The sequence below is a fragment of the Triticum aestivum genome, chromosome 3D, assembly GCF_018294505.1.
Source record: "Triticum aestivum cultivar Chinese Spring chromosome 3D, IWGSC CS RefSeq v2.1, whole genome shotgun sequence".
Classification (NCBI taxonomy): domain Eukaryota; kingdom Viridiplantae; phylum Streptophyta; class Magnoliopsida; order Poales; family Poaceae; genus Triticum; species Triticum aestivum.
The window spans coordinates 298,905,356-298,923,470 of record NC_057802.1 but is presented as its reverse complement, the minus strand read 5'-3'; positions in this window follow the sequence as shown (position 1 = coordinate 298,923,470).

Below are 18,115 nucleotides of genomic sequence, written 5' to 3'. Positions count from 1 at the left end.
TGCTAACCGTTAGCCATAGTAGTAGAAGTAATAGTTGGCGAGACAACTTCATGAAGACACGATGATGGAGATCATGATGATGGAGATCATGGTGTCATGCCGGTGACGATGGTGATCATGCCGCGCCTCGAAGATGGAGATCAAAGGCGCAAGATTATATTGGCCATATCATGTCACTTTATGAATTGCATGTGATGTTTATCATGTTTGCATCTTATTTGCTTAGAACGACGGTAGCATAAATAAGATGATCCCTCACAAAATTTCAAGGAAGTGTTCCCCCTAACTGTGCACCATTGCGAAGGATCGTTGTTTCGAAGCACCACGTGATGATCGGGTGTGATAGATTCTAACGTTCACATACAACGGGTGTAAGCCAGATTTACACATGCGAAACACTTAGGTTGACTTGACGAGCCTAGCATGTACAAACATGTCCTCGGGACACGAGAGACTGAAAGGTCGAACATGAGTGTATAGTAGATATGATCAACATGGAGATGTTCACCATTGATGACTAGTCCGTCTCACGTGATGATCGGACACGGCCTAGTCCATTTGGATCATGTATCACTTAGATAACTAGAGGGATGTCTATCTGAGTGGGAGTTCATTAAATAATTTCATTAGTTGAACTCATTATCATGAACATAGTCTAAATTTTCTTTGCAAAGTATGTTGTAGATTAATAGCTCCCCGTTTTAATAGTTCCTAGAGAAAGACTAAGTTGAAAGATATTGTAAGCAATTGTGTGGACTAGGGCTGTAGTCTGAGGATTGTCCTCACTGCTACACAGAAGGCTTCTGTCCTTGATGCACCGCTCAGTGTGCCAATCCCTCTAGCGTCGTCTATGGATGTTGTGAACATCTGGCAGACACGTTCTGATGACTACCTGATAGTTTAGTGCGCCATGCTGTACGGCATAGAGTCGGGGCTCCAAAAGCGTTTTGAACGCCATGGAACATATGAGATGTTCCAAGAGATGAAATTGGTATTTTAGGCTCATGCCCGTGTTGAGAGGTTTGAGACCTCTGACAAGATCTTTGCCTACAAGATGGGGAGAATAGCTCAGCCAGTGAGCATGTGCTCAGAATGTCTGGGTACTTCAGTCGCTTGAATCAAGTGGGAGTTAATCTTCCAGATAAGAGAAGTGATTGACGGAGTTCTCCAGTCACTATCACCAAGCTAACTAGAGCTTCGTGATGAACTATAACATGCAAGGGAAGATGATCCCGGAGCTGTTCGTCGTGCTTAAGGCCGTAAAGGTAGAAATCAAGAAGGAGCATCAAGTGTTTATGGTTAACAAGACCACTGGTTTCAAAGAAGGGCAAGGGCAAGAAGGGAAACTTCATGAATGGCAAGCCAGTTGCCGCTTCGGTGAAGAAACCCAAGAACCCAAACCCGAGACGAAGTGCTTCTATTAGGGGAACGGTCACTAGTACCGGAACTGCCTCAAATACTTGGTAGATAAGAAGGCTGGCAACTTCAACAGAAGTATATTTGATATATGTGTTATTGATGTGTACCTTACTAGTACTCCTAGTAGCACATGGGTATTAGATACCGGTTCAGTTGCTAATATTGGTAACTCAAAACAAAAGCTACGGAATAAACAGAGACTAGCTAAGGGCGAGGTGACGATGTGTGTTGGAAGTGTTTCCAAGGATGATATAATCACCATCGCACGCTCCCTCTACCTTCGGGATTAGTATTGAACCCAGATAAATGTTGTTTGCATTGGTGTCTGCGTTGAGCATGAACATGATTAGATCATGTTTATTGCAATACGGTTATTCATTTAAGTGAGAGAATAATGGCTATTCTGTTTACATGAATAATACCTTCTATGGTCATGCACCCAATGCGAATGGTTTATTGAATCTCGGTCGTAGTGATACACATGTTCATAACATTGATGCCAAAAGATGTAGAGTTGATAATGATAGTACCACTTTCTTCTGGCACTGCCGCTTAGGTCATATTGGTGTAAAGCGCATGAAGAACCTCCATGTTAATGGACTTTTGGAGTCACTTGATCTTGAATGACCTGACACATGCGAACCATGCCTCATAGGCAAGATGACTAAAACCCCGTTTTCTGGAACAATGGAACGGGCAAGTGACTTGTTGGAAATCACACATGCTGATGTGTGCGGTCCAATGAGTGTTGACGCATGCGGTGGATGTCGTTATTTTCTCACCTTCACCGATGAATTGAGTAGATATGGGTATATTTACTTAATGAAGCATAAGTCTAAAACGTTTGAAAAGTTCAAGCAATTTTAGGGTGAAGTTGAGAATCATCATAACAAGAAGATCAAGTTCCTACGATCTGATCAAGCGGAGAGTATTTGAGTTATGAGTTTGGCAATCACTAAAGACAAGGTGGAATCGTTTCAAAGTTGACGCCACCTGGAACACCATAGCGTAATGGTGTGTCCGAATGTCGTAATCGCACCCTATTGGATATGGTGCGATCTATGATGTCTCTTACAGATCTACCGCTGTTATTTTGGGGTTGTGCATTAGAGACAATTACATTCACTTTAAATAGGGCACCATCTAAGTCCGTGGAGACGACACCATATGAACTATGGTTTGGCAAGAAACCTAAGTTTTTGTTTCTTAAGGTTTGGGGCTACGATGCTTATGTCGATAGGCTTCGGCCAGAAAAGCTCGAACCCAAAGCGGAAAATTTTGTCTTCATAGAATACCCAAACAAGATGATTGGGTATACCTTCTATCTCAGCTCTGAGGGCAAAATGTTTGTCGCTAGGAACAGGTCCTTTCTCGAGAAATGGTTTCTCTCGAAAGAATTGAGTGGGAGGAAGATAGAACTTGATGAGGTTGTTGAACCTTTACTTCAACCAGAGAGTAGCGCAGCACAGAAAGATGTTTCTGTGGCACCTACCTCAGTTGAAGAGAAAGCTAATGATGATGATCATGGAGCTTCAGATCAAGTTACTATCGAACCTCGTAGGTCGACAAGGGTGTGTACAATTTCTGAGTGGTAACCCTGTCTTAAAGGTCATGTTGTTGGACAACGATGAACCTATGAGCTATGGAGAAGCGATGGTGGCCCTGGATTCGAACAAATTGCTAGAAGCCATGAAATTCGAGATAGGATCCATGTATGAGAACAAAGTATGGACTTTGGTGGACTTGCCCGATGATCGGCAAGCCATTGAGAATAAATGGATCTTTAAGAAGACAGACGCTGATGGTAATGTCACCATTTATGAAGCTCGACTTGTCTCAAAAAAGTTTCCGACAAGTTCAAGGAATTGACTGTGATGAGACTTTCTCAATCATAGCGATGCCAAAGTCTGTTAGAATTATGTTAGTAGTTGCTGCATTTTCATTTACAAAATCTGGCAGATGGATGTCAAAACAAAGTTTCCTTGACGGTTTCCGTGAGGAAAGGCTGTATGTGATACAACCAGATGGTTTTGTCGATCCTAAGGATGCTAAAAGGTATGCAAACTCTAGCGATCCTTCTATGGACTGGAGCAAGCATCTCGGAGTTGGAACATACGCTTTGATGAGGTGATCAAAGTTTTTGGGTTTATACAAAGTTTGCGAGAAACTTGTATTTGCAAGAAAGTGAGTGGGAGCACTACAACATTTTGATAAGTATATGTGGATGGCATATTGTTGATCAGAAATGATGTAGAATTTGTGGAAAGCATAAAGGGTTGTTTGAATGGAGTTTTTCAAAGGTAGACCTGTGTAAAATTGCTTACATGTTGGGTATCAAGATCTATAGAGATAGATCAAGACGCCTAATAAGACTTTCACAGAGCACATACCTTGACATGATCTTGAAGGAGTTCAAGATGGATCAGTCAAAGAAGGAGTTCTTGCCTGAGTTGTAAGGTGTGAAGTTAAGACTTGAAGCTCGACCACGGCAGAAGAAAGAGAAAGGACGAAAGTCGTCCCCTATGCCTTAGCCATAGGCTCTACACGATATGCCATGCTGTGTACCGCAATGTGCCTTGACACATGTCTGGCAAGGGGGTATAAGAGTGATCCAGGAGTGGATCATAGGACACCGGTCAAAATTGTCCTTAGGAATAAGGAAATGTTTCTCGATTATGGAGGTGATGAAGACTTCAGCGTAAAGGGTTTCGTCGATGCAAGCTTTAACATCTATCCGGATGACTCTGAGTAGCAAACCGGATACGTATAGTGGAGCAACCATTTGGAATAGCTCCAAGTGGAGCATAGTAGCAACATCTACAATATGAAATAGAGATTTGCGAAGAACACACGGATCTGAATGTTGCAGACCCGTTGACTAAAACCTCTCTTGTAAGCATAACACGATCAAACCTCAAAACTCATTGAGTGTTAATCACATGGTGTTGTGAACTAGATTACTGACTCTAGTAAACTCTTGGGTGTTAATCACATGGCGATGTGAACTAGATTAATGACTCTAGTACACTCTTTGGGTGTTAGTCACATGGCGATGTGAACTATGAGTGTTAATCACATGGCGGTGTGAACTAGATTATTGACTCTAGTGCAAGTGGGAGACTGTTGGAAATATGCCCTAGAGGTAATAATAAAATGGTTATTGTTATATTTCCTTGTTCATGATAATTGTCTATTGTTCATGCTATAATTGCATTAACCGGAAACCGTAATACATGTGTGAATACATAGATCGTAATATGTCCCTTGTAAGCCTCTAGTTGACTAGCTCGTTGATCAATAGATGGTCATGGTTTCCTGACCATGGACATTGGATGTCCTTGATAACGGGATCACATCATTAGGAGAATGATGTGATGGACAAGACCCAATCCTAAGCATAGCACAAGATCGTGTAGTTCGTTTGCTAGAGCTTCTCTAATGTCAAGTATCGTTTCCTTAGACCATGAGATTGTGCAACTCCCGGATACCGTAGGAGTGCTTTGGGTGCATCAAACGTCACAACGTAACTAGGTGACTATAAAGGTGCACTACAGGTATCTCCGAAAGTGTCTGTTGGGTTGGCACGAATCGAGACTGGGATTTGTCACTCCGTATGACGGAGAGGTATGTCTGGGCCCACTCGGTAATGCATCATCATGATGAGCTCAATGTGACTAAGGAGTTAGCCACGGGATCATGCGTTACGGATCGAGTAAAGAGACTTGCCGGTAACGAGATTGAACGAGGTATGGGGATACTGACGATCGAATCTCGGGCAAGTAACATACCGATAGACAAAGGGAATTGAATACGGGATTGATTAAATCCCTGACATCGTGGTTCATCCGATGAGATCATCGTGGAACATGTGGGAGCTGACATGGGTTTCTAGATCCCGCTGTTGGTTATTGGCCAGAGAACGTCTCGGTCATGTCTGCATGGTTCCCGAACCCGTAGGGTCTACACACTTAAGGTTCGGTGATGCTAGAGTTGTTATGGGAAATAGTATGTGGTTACCGAAGGTTGTTTGGAGTCCCGGATGAGATCCCGGACGTGACGAGGAACTCCGGAATGGTCCGGAGGTGAAGATCGATATATTGGACGAAGGGTATTGGAGACCGGAATTGTTCCGGGGGTACCGGGTGACGACCACCATGTCCGAAAGGGGTTTCGGAGGCCCCGACAAGCGTTGGGGGGCCTTATGGGCCAAGGGGAGGGGGCACATCAGCCCACTAAGGGGCTGTGCGCCCCTCCCACCCCATCTCACGTAACGTGGAGAGGTGGGGGCGCCTCCCCTAGGGCAGCCACCCCTCCCGGCTTGGGGGCAAGTTTCCTAGGGGTGGAGGCGCCCAAACCCATCTAGGGTTTCCCCTGTGGCCGCCGCCCCTCCCTAGGGAAACCCTAGGGCGCCTCCTCCTCCCCCCTTCCCCCTATATATAGTGAGGGAGAGAGAGGGCAGCCGCGCACCCTTCCCCTGGCGCAGCCCTCCCCCTCTCCAACTCCTCCTCCTCCTCCTCCGTAGTGCTTAGTGAAGCCCTGCCGGAGAACCACGAGCTCCTCCACCACCACGCCGTCGTGCTGCTGGAGTTCTCCCTCAACTTCTCCTCTCCAACTCCTCCTTCTCACTCGACGTACCCGGGCTGTACGTGTGTTGAACGCGGAGGCGCCGTCCGTTCGGCGCTTGATCAGATTTTCCGTGATTTGAATCGCCGCGAGTACGACTCCATCAACCGCGTTCTTGTAACGCTTCCGCTTAGCGATCTTCAAGGGTATGAAGATGCAATCACTCTCTCTCTCTCTCGTTGCTAGCATCTCCGATTGATCTTGGTGACACGTAGGACAATTTTGAATTATTACTACGTTCCCCAACACAACGGACGCCTTGCCACGTTGAATTGCGACCAGAAAAGCCTCTCCGCAGCACGTCCTTCCTATGTTTGGAAGAACTGCGCCGCGTCGGAAACACTCCTCGACAGATCCAAGAACGCATCTGGAGAACTCCACATTTGGTTAAGCAGAGCATACTTCGGGTTGCCGAACTTAGTCTGTAAAAGAAAGGGCTTACCATCCGCTATCGCCCCAGCCTGTCGGATCTCCTTCCGAGCCGCTCCGGATTCGGATCGCGCTTCTTTCGCCTCTAGTAAGGCCTTGTCGAGTTTGACTGCCTTGGTTTTGTTATCTTCCTCGAGAGATTTGCACCTGCTAGTGGCATCCTTCAGCTCCCGCTCCATGGTAGATATTCTCTCCTGGCACTGGCGCTGAGCGGCCTGTTCGGCCTTTAAATCCGCAGCCGCCTTCTTGGCAGCCATGTCGCTCGCTCTGGCCTGCTCCTTGGCACGGGCAAGCTCAGCCCGAAGGGTCTCAACCGTGGCAGCACCATCTACAGTCATGCATCTCACAGTATATGATTTTCAGCCTAGTGCTCATACTAGTATACATGCATAAACAAGCTGACCCACCACATACCTTGTGCCTCGTCGAGCTGCCTATTAATAAGAGTGATGTCCTCATCTGCTAACTCAAGTTTCTGCTATAGATCTGCAAATTTCGTAGCTTGGGCGGTCGCCATGGACGTAACAACATGTGTTCGACTTAATTAGGTTACTTCATGAGCATATCTTTTTGATTCTCTGATTGCCTCCCTGTGGAAGCCGACCAGAGCCTCAGGGGCTACTATCTGTACACGGGCGCATGCATGAAAAAAATAGTTAAGCTATTACATTACATACCTCGAAGCCTCTCAAAAGGCCCATGAAAGCTTCATTCAATCCGCTTCTCACGGACAGAACCCTTTCAACTACCGTACCCATTAAGGTACGATGTTCCTCGGAGATGGACACACTTTGTAATGTGCTCATCAGAGTATCCAGCACCTCCGAATTCCTGGAGGCTGCTGCGGGAGTATACATTCCCTTCAAAGGGGTACATCGGCTTGACCCTAGAGTCGTCTTCGGCTGTAAGCCGGATAGTTCGGGGCCTTCACTGTTGGCCCCCGTAGGGGTTGCGCCCCCTGGACCCTTGACGATCGAAGTACCACCCTCGGGCGTTGTTTTCATCGTCCCCCATGCTGCTTGATGGTCAGGGGAGATTCTCCGAGATGACACCTCGAAGTCGTCCGCCCTAAGAGGCGAGGAAGCATGAGAAGGTGTCTCGCTTTCCATCATCCCCGGAGTTAAGTCCCCTGATGAGGAGGACTGTCAGGGTGGACTGTGGGCCGAACTGCAAGCATATAGTTAAATGTTACCCCTGCAACCCGAAAAGAACGGGATATGTCTAAAGCATCCTCGTTCACTTACGATTCGGCAAGGGGCTTGTCCCTGGAGAGGTGCCTTACGACAACATCGGCTTCGGAACCCAAACCATATGGTAGGGCTACCTTCCCTCTCTTGGGTGCTTCCACCTCCAAGTCTTCGGATGCAGTCCTTTTCCTCCCATAAGGGGAAGAGATATCACCTCCTCCCTCCTCTTCGTCTGTCGAAGAGGGAGCTTCAGTCTCCCCGGACGTAGTGTCCGGCATACCTATAGAGTGGAGGCCGCTTTCGGCCTCTTCGCTCCTTTTCTTGTCCTCTGGTGCTGGCACTTGATACGGCGCCGGGACCAACATCCTCATCAACATAGGATCGGCCGAGTCTTCTGGAAGTGGAGCTGAACACCTAATTCATTCTGCCTTCTTTATCCATCCCTGGTCAAAGATAGAGCTCTCAGCACATCGCTGGGGGATAATCAACCGAGTTGCGGTCAGAAATTGGGTGCTTACCGGGGTTTCCGGACGGTTGCAGTCAAGACCGATGTCCTCTGATGTGTCCGGCCACTACATTCGAGTCTTGAAGAATAGTTTCCACATCCCTTCGTGCGTTGTGCCGAAGAATTGCTGAAGTGTCCGCGGTCCTTCCAGATTGAACTCCCACATACAGAGAGGCTGTCGCTGGCATGGGAGGATCCAACGGACTAGCATCACTTGGATCACGTTAATAAGGCCAATATCCCTTTCGAGGATACTCCAGATACGACTTTGCAGCGTCCAAACTTCATCAGCTGATCCCCAGTCTAGCCCCTTATTTATCCACGATGCGAGGCGCAATGGAGGGCCAGAACGGAATACAGGTGTGGTTGCCCATTTGGTGCCGCGAGGTTTGGTGATATAGAACCACTCCTGTTGCCATAAGTTGGAGGTTTCCGTGAAGGTGCCTTTTGGCCAGGTAGTGTTGGCAAGCTTGCTCACCATAGCACCACCGCACTCCGCTTGCTCCCCGTTAACTAGCTTCGGCTTCACATTGAAAGTCTTGAGCCACAGGCCAAAGTGTGGGGGGATACGAAGAAAGGCTTCGCACACGATGATGAATGCCGAGATGTGGAGAAAAGAGTTCGGAGCTAGATCATGAAAATCTAGCCCATAATAGAACATGAGGCCACGAACAAAGGGGTGAAGAGCGAACCCTAGCCCGCAGAGGAAGTGGGAGATGAATACAGCCCTCTCGCCACATTTTGGTGTGGGGATGACCTGCCCTTTAGTAGGGAGCCTATGGGGGATTTCCGCAGTCAGGTACCTCGCCTTCCGAAGCTTTGCGATATCCTCCTCGGTGACCGAGGAGGCTGCCCACCTACATTGGGAGGTGGATCCGGACATAACTAGAGGGCTTGGTAACAATGGAAGAAATCGAATCCTGGGCGCTGGAGCCTGAGGTTGGGAAGGTTGAGGAAGAGATAGGCGTGGGGGGAGAAAGACGGGTCTGTACCCCTTTATAAAGGCGAAGAATATCGAATGCCTCCTCACGGGCCTTAAAACTCGCCTATTCCCAAGGAATCACCAACAAAACGGTTGGATTACCCATGCCCATATTGATGAGGATCCCGTGATAAGGGGACATGATCTCTGCTTCGACAAGACGTGCCAATGGAAACCGCATCTCAAAATGCGGACGGGAGGCTAAAAAAGGTTCAAAATAATGACTGGGCGGAGACGTGGCATCTCACTACAGAAGATGTCAGTAGATGAGACTTGTTAAATGTTATACTCTTTGCGGAGCTTGTTTTGCAGAGCCGGACACGTTCTCTGTGTTCGAGGGCTATTTTGGAGTATCCGGAGGAGGAACCCGCCTTGCAATGTCGAAGACAATCTGTGCCCCGGACACATCATCATTTAAGCCTGGTTCAGGGGCTACTAAGGGAGTCCTGGATTAAGGGGTCCTCGAGCGTCCGGGCTGTGTGACGTAGGCCGGACTGATGCGCCATGAAGATACAAGACAGAAGACTTCCTCCCCGTGTCTGGATGGGACTCTCCTTTGCATGGAAGGCAAGCTTGGTGTTCGGATATGAAGATTCCTTCCTCTGTAAACCGACTCTGTATAACCCTGGGCCCCTCCGGTGTCTATATAAACCGGAGGGTTTAGTCCGTAGAGGCGATCACAATCATACATGCTAGACATCTAGGGTTTAGCCATAACGATCTCGTGGTAGATCAACTCTTGTAATCCTCATATTCATCAAGATCAATCAAGCAGGAAGTAGGGTATTACCTCCATCAAGAGGGCCTGAACCTGGGTAAACATCGTGTCCCCCGTCTCCTGTTACCATCGACCTTAGACGCACAGTTCGGGACCCCCTACCCGAGATCCGCCGATTTTTACACCGACACAAGGCTACTCCCAATTCGAGGGTATCGACTACGGTGAAACCTTCTCTCCCGTTGCTCGCCTTGAATCTATTTGTTTGTTGATTGCTTATGCTTCTCATCATAACTTCAACTTGCAACAAATGGATGTGAAGAGTGCTTTTCTTAATGGTCCTATTAATTAGTTGGTGTATGTCAAACAACCCCCGGGGTTTGAGAATCCCGTGTTCCCCAATCATGTGTACCAACTCGATAAGGCACTCTATGGCCTTAAACAAGCCCCACGTGCGTGGTATGAGCACCTTACCGAGTTGTTGCAAGATCGTGGGTTTGAAATTGGGTAAATCGACCCCACTCTTTTTACTACGAAGGTCAAAAGGGGGTTGTTTGTATGCCAACTATATGTTGATGATATTATCTTTGGTTCCCCTAACAAAGCTTTCAATGAGGATTTTGCTGCTCTCATGACCTCGAAGTTCAAGATGTCCATGATGGGAGAGTTTAAGTTCTTTCTCGGGTTCGAAATCAAGCAAATAAGAGAAGGAACCTTCATCAACCAAGCCAAATACACTCAAGACATGCTCAAGAGATTCAAGCTAAGTGATGTCAAGCCGGCTTCCACTCCAATGCCCGTCAAATGCCAACTTGACATAGATCCCAATGGTAAAGCGGTGGATCAAAAGGTATATCACTCCATGATTGGCTCCTTGCTTTACCTTTGTGCATCTAGACCGGATATCATGTTGAGTGTGGGAATTTGTGCACGATTTCAAGCCACACCTAAGGAAAGCCACTATGTGGCGGTCAAGCGAATCTTTCGATATTTGGCTCATACCCCAAACTTTGGCTTATGGTACCCAAGAGGAGCTAACTTCAGCCTTGTGGGCTTTTCGGACTCGGATTGGGCGGGAGACAAAGTGGATAGGAAGTCAACTTCCGGAGGGTGCCAATTTCTTGGTTGCTCTTTGGTGAGTTGGTCTTCTAAGAGGCAAAGTTGTGTGTCTCTCTCGTCCACCGAAGTGGAGTATGTGGCCGCCGGTAGTTGTTGTGCTCAACTTCTTTGGATGAGGCAAACTTTAAAGGATTACGGTGTCATTTGTGACAAAGTGCCTCTTTGGTGTGACAATGAAAGTGCCATCAAGATCTCTCTCAACCCGGTGCAACACTTCAAGACGAAGCATATTGAGATTCGGTATCACTTCATCCGGGATCATATTAGGCGAGGGGAGATCAAGCTCAACTATGTCAACACTCATGATAACCTTGCAGATATCTTCACGAAGCCCTTGGATGAAGCAAGATTTCGCGATTTAAGGCATGAGCTAAATATCATTGATTCGAGCAATGTGGCTTGAACCCTTGCACAACCCACCATACTCTTCTTGATGTCTTGTTTAGGTGTAGGCATGGACATAGGGGGAGTTTGTTCTCTCAATGAACTCTCCCTCCCCCCATCATGCATAAATTGATCAACTCTTTCACATTAGCCATTTTTTATGGTACTTGTGCTTCAAAGGCGAGTTTTGGTCATGGGCCCAAGGATAATTCTTCACGGTGCCATACCAATTGTCTCAAACATAGGTGGCTCCGGCCACCGCCCTCTCCTTTTGAGAGGTTTTGTTTCGTGTTTGGTCTTTGTTGTCTTTTGCCGTCTCTTGAGCCGCGGTTGTGTTTGAGTTTCCTCGTGTGTGTGCTCTTTTGCGTGTCCGATTACTTGAAGGTTGCATTGCAAAGGTCATGTTTTTCTATTTTTGTTGAAACATGCACTTTCTTGGGTTTACGGTACTACCGTGGCAAGCCATGGTACTACCGCGGGAGATGGGTTGCTCTGGGCATGCACACTTGCATCCCAGGCACGGTACTACCGCTTCCATTGCGATAGTATTTTTTACTACCGCTGGAAGAGCGGTACTACCGCCCTGTGTGCGGTACTTCCGCCCGGGTGATACTACCGCGATGACCCGCGGTACTACCGCGCAGTCGCGAGCGCGGGGGGTTAAGAGCGGGCAGGGGGAGTTCCAACTCCCCCATACCCATTCATCTCTTTTCCGCACTTCGTCTCTCTCTCTCCTGCCCAAGAACGGCGCCGGAGGACCTCGCCGGATCTCCGTCTTTGGCCGCTCTCCTCGCATTCCGACCGGTGGGATCGTTCCCCACCTCGCCCTCTTGCCATGGACCCCGGTATCTCCCCTAGTCCCTCTCTTTTTTCCTTGTTTTTGTGCTTCTATATCTTGGGGAGATGCACGTGTAGTTCGTGTGATTTTCAGCTAAATCTTTGCAAGAGGAGATTGTAGGAGAGTGCTAGTGTAGTAGATATGCTATTTGGTGTGATGCAACAGTGTAGTTTTGATCAATGGTAGTACCGATCCACTTATGCGGATATTTCTAGATCTGTAGATGCGTTCTTTCGCGATTTGATTCCGTGTGGTACTACCGCTCCTCCTAGAGCGGTACTACCGCTCGCTCGCTCGAGAACCGCCCCGTGCGGTACTACCGCTCCGCTGGAGCGGTACTACCGCCCGGGGCATGGAAGTAAAATTTTACTTCCACTCCAGTACCGCGCCACCCCAGCACAGTACTACCGCGGCTAGAGCGGCTGTAAACTTTTACATCCGCACCCTGGCCCGGTACTACCGTGGAGTTAAAAATTACATTGTTTTGTCTTTCCAGTCTCATTTCTACATGTTTCATTTGGTTTTGGCCTTAGTCTTTGCAATAATCCTTCTCGCTTTTCTCGTGTTTGTGTTGTGTGTCATAGGTGGTGGCTCCGGTTCCAATGTCCGGCGCTCGAATCCCAGCCGTGACACAAGCTCGAAGTGCCTTCGCAACCAAGAGGCTCCAGTGCCCCACAATGTAGAACCAAGTCCACAGCTACCAAGACCAAGGAGCCAAATTTTGGCATGGATGAGATGCCTTAAGGGGAGTTTCTGGTTCGAAGGAAGATCAACCCCTACGTCAACCCTAGGGAGATCACAAGGGGCAATGATTTGTTTTGGACCAAGCAGCAGAATCTCATCTTCCTAGATGTGATCAAGGCCAAGCAGAACACCTATGTGCCAGTGTAGTGGATTGACATGCATCATATGAAGAAGGAGAGTAATCGGGCATATTTTGGTGAGCCTCTGGACTTAGTGGAGCAGTTTGGCATTGAGGAGTTACTCACGTTCCACATGGACTTTGACCCGAAGATTGTGGCTCGGTACTTTGCTTCTGTCCACTTCCACACCGATGATGAGCGGAACATGACTTGGATGACTAATGGGAAGAGGATGTCTGCTAAGTGGAAGGAGTTCATGGAGTTGTTGCACGTTCTTGATGAGGGGCTCAATGTGCCTGTTGGTGTCCGCCCACATGCCAACTCTGAGTCAGCCAATAAGAACAAGCTTCTGCCCTACCTTGTTGAGAAGAAGCTAGCCAATGACAAGAAGACTTGGGGTGCTGAACCCATTCCTTGACATCATGCACCGGATCTTTCGTAACACACTCTTTCCTCGCATAGGCGACAAGGACAAGGTGCATGCCTATCTTGTGGATATGATGCTCATCTGTGAGAAGGCGCGTCTCCAAAAGACGGAACCACTTGATGTCTCTCATATCACGTGGTGTGAGCTGCAGTTTGCTGTGTTCAACCATAAGGTGCCCATCTATGGACCTTACCTGTTTCTCTTGATCTCGAAGACTTGGGAGAAGCTCTTTCCGGGTGAAGATTTTCTTGCTCCCAGCTGGATTCGCCATGAGCCTATCAAGCTACGCATCAAGAGCAAGTGGGCTAATACGACTACCCGGGCTGAGGCAGAGGCTGCTAGGATGGATGTGGATGAGGATGAGTTTGAGGAGGAGGAGGCGGCTGAGGACAGTTCTGAGGGATACACTCCTCCCTCTACTGAGCCCACTTGGGCTAAGAAGCTCAAGGCCAGGATGAAGGCCCTGTCTGCATGCAGGACAAGGGACAGTACCGGGCTGATATGAACACCAAGATGGCTCGTCATTGTGACAGGCTATTATGAGGCAGGTTGGCCTTGAGGTCCAGGATGGCTCTGAGGAGAGGATCACAGATGAGGAGCAGTGGACCAGACAACACTGCCGGTGGAGTGAGTCAGAGGAGGAGACTGGAGTTCCATCTTCATCCCGTGCTGCTGAGGAGTCTGAGGAGGAGGAACATGACTGGTGATGCCTTGGAGTTCTACCACCACCGGTGTCGTAGGTGTCCTCTCTGCCTTTTTGGTGTCTCGATGCCAAAGGGGGAGAGAGTGTAGGATTTGCGAGTCTTGTGTCGAGTCTTGTTTTTTCACTTTGCTTTCCTTCTGTTGAACTCTCGTTGCTTTGGTTTGTTGGTTTGTGGTCGTTTTTGTGTGAGTCCATGAGACTATTGCTACCTCTTGAGCTTGCGTTGGTTTTTCACTTGAAGAGGAAAGGGTGATGCAGCAAAGTAGCGTAAGTATTTCCCTCAGTTTTTGAGAACCAAGGTATCAATCCAGTAGGAGACTACACGCAAGTCGCCTCGTACCTACACAAACAAATAAGAACCTTGCAACCAACGCGATAAAGGGGTTGTCAATCCCTTCACGGCCACTTGCAAAAGTGAGATCTGGTAGAGATAATAAGATAAATATTTTTGGTATTTTTATGATGTAGATTGAAAGTAAAGATTGCAAAGTAAAAATAGATTGGAAACTTATATGATGGAAAATAGACCCGGGGGCCATAGGTTTCACTAGTGGCTTCTCTCAAGATAGCATAAGTATTACGGTGGGTAAACAAATTACTGTCGAGCAATTGATAGAAAAGTGCATAGTTATGAGAATATCTAGGCTTGATCATGTATATAGGCATCACGTCCGCGACAAGTAGACCGAAACGATTCTCCATCTACTACTATTACTCCACACATCGACCGCTATCCAGCATGCTTCTAGAGTATTGCTACCTCTTGAGCAGTGCGTTGGTTTTCCCTTGAAGAGGAAAGGGTGATGCAGTAAAGTAGCGTAAGTATTTCCCTCAGTTTTTGAGAACCAAGGTATCAATCCAGTAGGAGATCACGCTCGAGTCCCACGCGCCTACACAGACAAATAAGAACCTCGCAACCAACGCAATAAAGGGGTTGTCAATCCCTTCACGGTCACTTACGACAGTGAGATCTGATAGATATCATAAGATAATATTTTTGGTATTTTTATAATAAAGATGCAAAGTAAAATAAACGGCAATAGAAATAGCTAAGTGTTGGAAGATTAATATGATGGAAAATAGACCCAGGGGCCATAGGTTTCACTAGTGGCTTCTCTCAAGATAGCATAAGTATTACGATGGGTGAACAAATTACTGCCGAGCAATTGATAGAATTGAGCATAGTTATGAGAATATCTAGGTATGATCATGTATATAGGCATCACGTCCGTGACAAGTAGACCGACTCCTGCCTGCATCTAGAGTATTAAGTTCATAAGAACGGAGTAACGCTTTAAGCAAGATGACATGATGTAGAGGGATAAACTCATGCAATATGATACAAACCCCATCTTTTTGTCCTCGATGGCAACAATACAATACGTGCCTTGCTGCCCCTGCTGTCACTGGGAAAGGACACCGCAAGATTGAACCCAAAGCTAAGCACTTCTCCCATTGCAAGAAAGATCAATCTAGTAGGCCAAACCAAACTGATAATTTGAAGAGACTTGCAAAGATAACCAATCATACATAAAAGAATTCAGAGGAGATTCAAATATTGTTCATAGATAAACTTGATCATAAACCCACAATTCATCGGATCTCGATAAACACACCGCAAAAGAAGATTACATCGAATAGATCTCCAAGAAGATCGAGGAGAACTTTGTATTGAGATCCAAAGAGAGAGAAGAAGCCATCTAGCTAATAACTATGGACCCGAAGGTCTGAGGTAAACTACTCACACATCATCGGAGAGGCTATGGTGTTGATGTAGAAGCCCTCCGTGATCAATGCCCCCTCCGGCGGAGCGCCGGAAAAGGCCCCAAGATGGGATCTCACGGGTATAGAAGGTTGCGGCGGTGGAATTAGGTTTTCGTGGATGCCCCTGATGGTTTGGGGGTACGTAGGTATATATAGGAGGAAGAAGTACGTCGGTGGAGCAACGTGGGCCCCACGAGGGTGGAGGGCGCGCCTGGGGGGTAGGCGCGCCCCCTGCCTCGTGCTCTCCTCGTTGATTTCTTTACGTGGACTCCAAGTCATGTGGATCACGTTTGTTCCGAAAATCAGGTTCCCGAAGGTTTCATTCCGTTTGGACTCCGTTTGATATTCTTTTTCTACGAAACACCGAAATAGGCAAAAAAACAGCAATTTGGGCTGGGCCTCCGGTTAATAGGTTAGTCCCAAAAAATAATATAAAAGTGTAAAATAAAGCCCATTAAATATCCAAAACAGAATATAATATAGCATGGAACAATAAAAAATTGTAGATACGTTGGAGACGTATCAAGCATCCCCAAGCTTAATTCCTGCTCGTCCTCGAGTAGGTAAATGATAAAAACAGAATTTTTGATGTGGAATGCTACTTGGCATAATTTTCAATGTAATTCTCTTAATTGTGGTATGAATGTTCAGATCCGAATGATTCGAGATAAAAGTCTAATATTGACATAAAAATAATAATACTTCAAGCATACTAACTAAGCAATTATGTGTTCTCAAAATAACATGGCCAAAGAAAGTTATCCCTAGAAAATCATATAGTCTGGCTATGATCTATCTTCATTACACAAAGTATTTAATCATGCACAACCCCGATGACAAGCCAAGCGATTGTTTCATACTTTTGGTGTTCTCAAACTTTTTCAATCTTCACGCAATACATGAGCGTGAGCCATGGACATAGCACTATATGTGGAATAGAATGGTGGTTGTGGAGAAGACAAAAAAGAAGAAGATAGTCTCACATCAACTAGGCGTATCAATGGGCTATGGAGATGCCCATTAATAGATATCAATGTGAGTGAGTAGGGATTGCCATGCAACGGATGCACTAGAGCTATAAGTATATGAAAGCTCAACAAAAGAAACTAAGTGGGTGTGCATCCAAGTCGCTTGCTCACGAAGACCTAGGGCATTTTGAGGAAGCCCATCATTGGAATATACAAGCCAAGTTCTATAATGTAATATTCCCACTAGTATATGAAAGTGATATCATAGGAGACTCTCTATCATGAAGATCATGGTGCTACTTTGAAGCACAAGTGTGGTAAAAGGATAGTAGCATTGTCCCTTCTCTCTTTTTCTCTCATTTTGTTTATTTGGTCCTTTTCTCCTTTTTTTATGGCCTCTTTTTTTTAGTCCGGAGTCTCATCCCGACTTATGGGGGAATCATAGTCTCCATCATCCTTTCCTCACGTGGGACAATGCTCTAATAATGATGATCATCACACTTTTATTTTCTCTACAACTCAAGAATTACAACTCAAAACTTAGAACAAAATATGACTCTATGTGGATGCCTCCGGTGGTGTACCGGGATATGCAATGAATCAAGAGTGACATGTATGAAAGAATTTTATGAAAGGTGGCTTTGCCACAAATACGATGTCAACTACATGATCATGCAAAGCAATATGACAATGATGAAGCGTGTCATAGTAAACGGAACGGTGGTAAGTTGCATGGCAATATATCTCAGAATGTCTATGGAAATGCCATGATAGGTAGGTGTGGTAGCTGTTTTGAGGAAGGTATATGGTGGGTGTATGATACCCGCAAAAAGTGTGCGGTATTAGAGAGGCTAGCAATGGTGGAAGGATGAGAGTGCGTATAATCCATGGACTCAACATTAGTCACAAAGAACTCATATACTTGTTGCAAAAATCTACAAGTTATCAAAGCAAAGTATTATGCGCATGCTCCTAGGGGTATAGATTGGTAGGAAAAGACCATCGCTCGTCCCCGACCGCCACTCATAAGGAAGACAATCAATAAATAAATCATGCTCCGACTTCATGACATAACGGTTCACCATACGTGCATGCTATGGGAATCACAAATTTTAACACAAGTATTTCTCAAATTCACAACTACTCAACTAGCATGACTCTAATATCACCATCTTCATACCTCAAA